General features: G+C 38.0%; 1 pseudogene; it reads left to right on the top strand.

Moving 5' to 3' along the window:
• Nucleotides 1-934: 934 nt before the first annotated feature.
• LOC149255477 (RAN GTPase-activating protein 2 pseudogene) lies at nucleotides 935-3,161 on the top strand (annotated as a pseudogene).
• The last annotated feature ends 5,342 nt before the right edge of the window (nucleotides 3,162-8,503 follow it).

Below are 8,503 nucleotides of genomic sequence, written 5' to 3'. Positions count from 1 at the left end.
TATACATTAATTACCTAATCATAACTAATTTTTATTAAAAAACATTATTTTTTTTTTATAAAAATAATAAGACAAATACATTACTTTTAATTTTAAAATTATAAATTATCATTCATAGATATATTTCAATAAATTTTGTTTAAATTATTTATTTTAAATTTAATTTAATATACAGTTTTTCTTATATTTTGAAAAAATATTAATTAATTGTAATCATTATCACTATAACTTTCTTAATAAAAATAAATAGTTTAACAATGAAATTAAACCAATTAAAGTAACCCATAGCTAAAATTCATATTATTTATATAATAGTTTATCCAACAAATTATCCCTAAACAACTTTTTAAAAAACACCATCATCCCTAACTTTTATGAAAATAATACTTCATCCATTATCCCTAAACAACTTTTTAAAAAACACCATCATCCCTAACTTTTATGAAAACATGTAAAGTGTGTTTGAATATCAATAAAACATATATATTTATTTAAATTAGATATCATTTTTTGGGATTCCACTTAGAGTTAAGTACACTCATCTATGACTATTTCTATAAGAAGTAATAGTAACTCATTAATTTTTCATGATTTTTGAATAATCCACTTAACACTCTTTACATCAAATAATCAAATAAAGTGAGATTAAATTTAAACTTGAATATCAATATAACACATCCATTTAAACTTGAATTTTTGACACCCACTTCTAAATTGTGTCCTATGGTTGAGGGAGTGTATCTCAAACTTCTAAATTGTGTCCTATGGTTGAGGGAGTGTATCTCAAACTTCTAAATTGTGTCCTATGCTTGAGGGAGTCTATCTGATGGATAATGGATTTATCTCAAATCATTTTCTGGATGGGTCATGGGTCATCATAGCATCAAGCTGTGGCACTGGATGGGCAGAAACCTCTTTAAATGGCTTACGTTTACAATTGGCTTGATCAATTCCTATTAGATCCAACTTCTTGGAATGCCCTAGATGCGTTTTAGTTACCTTCCACCGCTTTTTTTGGCGCCTTCCACTGTGGGTTTGCAGATACATTAATCTGTAGTGCTGGGAACGAAGGATTGTTAGGGCTTGTATCCCTGAGAAGTTCAGATACCTTGCATCACTTCACAGAACAGAGGCGGTACTCTTTTGTAAATCCAACATCATGGGATCAACAAACAACCAGTCAGAGAGAGCATTCTCCATCAAGCTATGGCCTCCAAGTGAGAGCACACGCCTGATGCTGGTAGAACGCATGACTGATAATCTCTTTTCAGTTTCATTCTTTTCCAGAAAATATGGCCTCCTGAGCAAAGAAGAAGCTGCAGAAAATGCGAAGAGAATCGAAGAGACAGCATTTCTTGCTGCAAATGACCATGAAGCCAAGGAACCCAATTCAGATGATAGCTCCGTAGTGCAGTTTTATGCAAGAGAAGCCAGTAGACTCATGCTAGAGGCCCTTAAGCGAGGACCCACAAGCCAGAAACAAGAAACTGAGAAGGAACTAACAGCTGAAACTGTTGAAGTGAAGGAGACCATTTTTGACATATCAAGAGGTGATCGAGGGTTTGTCGATGGAACCCTTGCTCAGGAGCTCCTGAGGCCATTGACAGAGGAAGGGAATAGTTATACCAAGATATGCTTCAGCAACCGAAGCTTTGGTCTCGATGCTGCTCGTGTTGCAGAGAAGGCTTTGATGGAAGTTCAGAGAAATCTGACTGATGTTGATCTTTCAGATTTTATTGCAGGAAGACCTGAGGCCGAGGCCCTTGAGGTAATGACCATATTTGCGTCTGTTTTACAAGGGTGTGAGTTGAGGTCCCTCAATCTTTCTGATAATGCACTGGGTGAGAAGGGTGTAAGGGCATTTGGGCCTCTGTTAAAATCTCAGAAAACGTTGGAGGAACTGTATTTTATGAACAATGGTATCTCTGTGGAGGCTGCTAGAGCCATCTGTGAGCTTCTGCCCTCTGTCGAGAGGCTTAGGGTTCTGCATTTCCATAATAATATGACAGGGGATGATGGAGCAGAGCCCCTTTCAGAGCTCGTTAGGAACTGCACTGCATTGGAGGATTTCAGATGCTCATCTACTAGGGTTGGTGCTGAGGGTGGTATAGCTTTAGTAGGAGCTCTAGGAGCAGGAAATAGATTGAAGAAGTTGGATTTAAGGGATAACATGTTTGGGAAGAAGTGCGGGGTTGCTTTGAGCAGAGCCCTCTCACCGCATTTGGGTCTTACAGAGGCTTATTTGAGCTATCTGGGTTTTCAGGATAAGGGGACAATAGCTCTTGCCAACAGCCTGAAGGAAGGGGCTCCGTCCCTCAAGATTCTGGAGCTTGCAGGCAATGAGATTACTGTGAAAGCAGCTACGGCGTTGGCAGAGTGCCTTCGTTTGAAAAGAATGCTTACAAAGTTAGTTTTGTCAGAGAATGAACTCAAGGACGAGGGATCAGTGTTGATCTGCAGAGCCCTTGAGGAAGGTCACGAGCATCTGAAGGAACTTGATTTGAGTTCAAATTCTATCAGTGGAGTAGGGGCGAAGGTTGCAGCTGAGTTAGTTGTCAATAAGCCTGACTTCGATCTGCTGAATATTGATGGAAATTGCATTTCGGAAGAAGGGATTGATGCTGTCAAAGATGTCCTGAGAAGAGGTGACAAGGGTGTTTCCGTGCTTGGGTCTCTGGAAGATAATGATGCAGAGGGCGAAGATAATGATTATGAGGACGAGGATGGGGACGGGGACGGGGACGGGGACGAGGATGATGATGAAAATGAGAGCAGTGATAGTGATGGTGATTTAGAGGACAAGCTTAAGGACCTGAAAATGCAGTAGCGCAATGCATAGTCTTCGACATACATTACAAGGACAAATTTGGGCCTTCATTTGCTGCGAAAACGCTGATCCCGTGAAGGCAAACTTGCAGAGTTTTAACTGCTGCAGATAAGTCCCTTTACATTAAATGATTGGAAATTCTATACCCGGCTAAATGTTGTTTTGTGAACAAATGAGAAATTTGATTGTGCAGCTTTTGACTGCCCTAGCTTAAGTTCCGTTTCTAGTATTTCACGTTTAATTATGGTTCAGTTAGAATATGTTTATCAAATTCTTCATCATTCCTAATGATGATGGTTTTGGGTATTCAAAGTCCTTTTAATTTTCTTGCTTCCACAGTCTCTATATCTTTATGGTGCTTTGGCAAAAGTGTGAATGTTCCTATTTTTTCTAATGTTATCTTGGCTGGATCATATTTTTCTCTTATTTGCGTTCATTTAAACATCTATATTCAACCAGTCTGAAATGATAATGTGTCCAATTTAAGTGACAACCAATAGTCTCGATTTTTAACACAATTGGTTGATTTATCTGGGACTTTAAGGATGATATTTTCATTTATATAATATTTTTCTGGACAAAGTTTACTTTTCCATATATGCAAACGAAGTGTATTGCAGTTAAATATATCGTGTAAACGTCCAATTGAAGAAGCAAGAGGCTCCGGTTTTTTTCTGTAGCAGCTCCATGGTGCTTATTTCGAACACTGACTAGTATGTTCCTGGCTATTTCCTGTCATTTCCCTTTTAACATCTTGTATTTTTTATTACCTGCTAATTCATTTCCATATACTTAATAACAAAATGTTAAATATGATGCTTGCTATTCTTGTGACAATTGTGTCCAGTTTGCTTTCTAGGGGAGGGTTGTCAGAATTTGCCTGCCCTTTTTTGGGGTCTAATTTGCCCTGTAGGTGTCTGTATACTTGTCATTTTCACAGTTCCCCGGAAGTGAGAGAGGTGGCAGATGAAATATTTGAGAGGACTTGCTTCGGTAGTTGGCCATTCCATATGTGGCATAACACAGCCTCCATTTCCCACTCCCATTCCCCTTCATTGCAATAAGTGTCTGCATTTGAATTTTGCAATGGCCATCTCCCGTTTCTGCATTGAGGGTGTTGTCGTCTCTAGTTTGCTCCTGCTGTTGTTTCAAACACGTCTTCTACTGCAGTGCTATTTGATGGCTTTTGTGATCTTGCGCTCCATGATGACAGTGTTACATTTCTTCTCCTCAAGACCCCTGCTCCCTTACCAGTCTTGTGTGTATGTGTTTCTTTTGGAGGTGCAGCAGAGAGGTACAATGATTTTAAGGTCTCCCTTCCACGTAATGACTACAAATATGTTGTCTTTGTTTTTTGACTTGTGATGAGTGAAAATTATAAAAAAAAAAATCTCTCTTTTATTTTATGGAGAGTTTTCTATTTCTTTGGATGCTATTTTCATTTACATCATAATTTCTTGGTAGTTTCTCTTTTTCATATACATCACTTTCTTTTACAGTTTTATCAGATTAAATATCTAATGATATCCATATGTATAGTTAACCTCACTACTATTAACGTCAATATATTTCATCCATATTAATACTTTACATCAAAATAATTTTCAATACTAGCTTAATATTAGCTTATCTTTTATTGATATTAGCCATTTTTAATAATTAAAATTTATATTATTCTTTCATCTATAATGCTGGCTGAGATATCAAAACACAATTAAAATTTAATTGTAATTTTTAAAAAATGGAACCTATGGACGGTAAACTTGAAAAGGAGCTAGATCCATTCTCAAACACTTAAATGAAGAATATAGTTTTCTAGTGCCTTGCGAGTGCCATTACAGTAATCTGCCTAAGGGATATATCGACAATATTCAATATAATCATGAGCTGCATCTAGCACATCCCACATAGGAGAGGAGCATGACCACTAGGATTTGAACTTGGGTCATTGTCACAACAAGTGCTTGAAGTTGCTACTAGAACCATACCTAGAGCTTATTAAATTTGAAGGACAATGGGGATTAGGATTTGATCCACTTATGTGTGCACGTGTTATAAGATCATTTAATATAATCTCTTTGAAGTTTGAGTGCAACTACACATTCAACTGCTACCTCAAGGTGACTTGAAGGCTCCAAGACAAGCCCTCACAAGAATTGAATTTTGCCCATTGATGGAATCTCCTTGCTTCTCATCAATGGATGTAACCCCTTTTGGTAAAACTTAATCCCACATACACACGCACATATAAGCCTTCACCCATATTTTGTTTCTTGATGATTGGTGATGTAGGTCATTGGAAATGGCATGCTTCAAATATTTAGCTGGGCAAATGTTAGATTTTCTTGAATGCTTATTTTGATACCATGACACATCCCAATCTAGGGTGATAATGCTTCATGCCACTTCCTAGGAGTGGATAAGAGGGGAGCTTGATGACATTCATTACGAAATGCATTCAACTAAGACACAAATTGGTGTTCAAAGGTCAAGCCAGTGAAATACAAGTATGTATGGCTGAGTATTCTAATGATCCATGGTTTAACTACTAATTACAATAACGAGTTCCTTTGAGTAATTTCTAAATAGTAATGAGGACTGTAGGATACTCAAATTTCTTTTGAATAGAACATTTCATTTGCATGTTATGCACGCAATAGATAATCTTTTCAGTGAGTGCTGTTTTGGTGTGCAAAAAGCCATAAACATCAATTCACCATGCTAGTAATGTTAACATGTCTTTCATTAGAGCATCAATGTTCTAGCTCAAGGTTTGGCTTTATTGCAATTCCACTGTTTTTTATTACTGAGCTCTAAGTGGCATTTTTTTAAGAGACCATTTGGTAATACCGTAATAGCTATTCTTGATCCAAATTAGTGATAATATTTATTATGTGATGGTACCATAAAAAGATGACATTTTCGTCCAATAGAGACAAGGAGGCTAACACACACTCCTAAAGAGAGGAGATTGATGAGTAAGTGATGATAAAAAAATGAAATAAGGCTTCCTCTATTTATATGAGGTCTATAAGGCTTATCACCATAAGCTCGATCTCATCACTTTTCTTTACAACTACCTCCACCTACTTGTTGTTCATGTCAAATGGTTTTACAAGCAAAGCTCTAAGGCAAATCGCTAAAGTAAGTTTGATTAAGCATTCAAAAAGTGTGAGGTCACAAGCATACCTCATTATAGCTCAAAAACATAACAACAAATGCCAAAATAGGCCACTTGTGGGAAATAATGTCCTCCACTATGACGTCATCCTCCATTAAAGGTCAATGTGCCACAAGCGGGTGACAAAATTGATCATTAGTGCTTCTCACTCCAAGAAAAGCTCAAAGTGCATGGGTATGCCTCCAAAACCATGACATCTTCAAAGTTTTGCCCCATGTCACCCCTTCGAGGGGCAAAAGGTATGATGTGGCATTATTATGCTCAAGCATGGAGGTGTAAAGGTGATGTGCAAGCCCTCCCATGTTATCTCAAGGACAACCATCATTGGGCTCCGAAACAAGCAATGTCCATCAAATAATGTCAAGGCCAACTTGGGGGCGTCTTCGGTCCATTTGGGCACATCATCAATAAGTCCAACACCCAACCTCATAAGTTCAATGTTTTAGCATTTTGGGGTACATGTGGGAGTCAAGTACCATGTAGAACCATCTCATGTCATAATGCATCTTTGGAGAGGCAACATTGCATCATGAAGGTTGGAATTGATCTCTGAATGGGGCCCAACGACCTCTAGAGTGCTGCTGAAAGGGATCAAGACCAACTCTCACAAAAGCCTCTTAAGAACAAGTCAAATCAACAATCATTAGGGACAATAACCATTAATGCATCACAATAGAACATACTTAGTGGCAAGGGCATAAAAATACTTCACACAAAACTCAACTTTCAATTGTCCAACTAGATCAGGACATGTAAACAAGTTATCTTACTTATATTAGGGATGATTAGGTCAAAAACCCTATTAGGTGTTTCTAGCCCCCAAGGGGAGTGACATGTCTCGGGTTAACTCATCAATCCACAAGTGTTTGTGATAGTGATGGTTATAGAGTGGGAGAAAACTTCAGGGTAGGTGCCATAGCCATGTGACCATCTAATGGATGGTCTAACATCCTAAGTGTATAGATGTTAGGAGGGAGCAATTGTCATGGCACGAGTTACCACTTTCATTGGCTTGCTTTTTCCACCCCTCTAGTGTGGCTTTGACTTATCATATGTCTTTATTAGGCGCATAACTTAGGAGCCCAAGCCTGCTTTTATATTTTTCCATTACCCCTTTAAGATTAAGTAGTTTCTCGCTCATTAAGGTTTTTGGCTTACAAGAGTTCCTTTCTTTAGATGAAGCATTCAATGCTTGAGGAATTGGGTGATGGCTTGTGAGGGGGGTAGTGCTCATGCGAGGCTTTTTCCCACACATTAATAATGTCCTAGCCATCTTTTGCATTTTACATTTTTCTTTCGTTGTGGCTTTTTATGCTTTTAACTTCCTTGTAGTTGATTAACCTTTGGGGCCAATTTTTTGTGCCTTGACTCAAGGATGTGGATGAAGGGTGCCAATCCCAATGACCATTGACCACCAACCCAAAGAATGGAGATTAGATAATAGGGAAAAATGGAGAGTGATAAGTATGGTTACCTTGGACATGCTACATCAATCAGTGCTTCCCTAGTAGTGCCCTTCCTAAAACCCTAAAGCCTCAAAATGAGGCCTCACTGGAGTAGAATGTAAGACTAACCTCCCATGTGAAGTAAGGGAACAAGAATACAATCAAAATTGGTCAATTAACCAATTTGCTCTGTGTCCATATTGGTATGCCCATAACATTAAATGAAAACACATGATTGCAAAAGTGGTTAAAGTTCCTATTGATGGATGACTCACCTTCCTTCAAGAAGGAATGTCGGATGGGGAGAAATCTGACAAGAGCAATAAGTGCAGCAACATGGCATAATATTATGTGCTGATCATATAGGGTTGTTGGCTGTCCAAAGGGGAGAATTTTTTTCTTCTAGGTATTGTTACCCACTTTTTGGTAGGTAACAATACTGAACTTGAACTAAATCTCAAGAGATTTGAACTTTGTTTTGAAGTTTGCCAAACTTTGAACCTCATGTTCAAGTTCAACGAACCCTGTGACTTAGGATTAACTTTATAAGAAGATTCATTCCAATCAATTGTCCAAACCTGTAGTAGTCTTGCTAGGACAGAGGTGTGCTGATAATTTTGTGCCCTACTTGTGCTTCGGTGTGTACTAGTCTCCTAATTCCCCCACTCATTGTGCATAGAAAACTTTTGTTGGATAGTGTAGAACCCAACTTTGAAAACCCAGGGAGAAAACATATGAAATAGACAATGAAATGCCTATATTGGTCTTTTATAAACTTCTTATGCAAGTTGACCAGTTAGGCTTGGGTGGGTTTGATTGATTTTTCCAAGCATTGGCTGGTTCAAAAATCAATTGACCTGAGTTGACCTATTTTGGTTGGTTCCAAATGAAACTGACTCAGTTAAGGGGTATGGTCATGTTGACTCGGTGATTCCGAGTCAACTTGGATGATTCTTGATACTGTGTTTGTAGTGACTTCTATCATTGTTAAGTCATTCTCTAAGGATCCATATCTTGTAGATTGCTAATATATTGCTGAACATCTGATGG

Source organism: Pinus tabuliformis, chromosome 7, assembly GCF_031772625.1.
Source record: "Pinus tabuliformis cultivar Carrire ecotype Pingquan chromosome 7, CPIR1, whole genome shotgun sequence".
Lineage (NCBI taxonomy): Eukaryota > Viridiplantae > Streptophyta > Pinopsida > Pinales > Pinaceae > Pinus > Pinus tabuliformis.
Note: the sequence above shows the minus strand (reverse complement) of the source record. Positions and strands in the feature narration are given on the sequence as shown.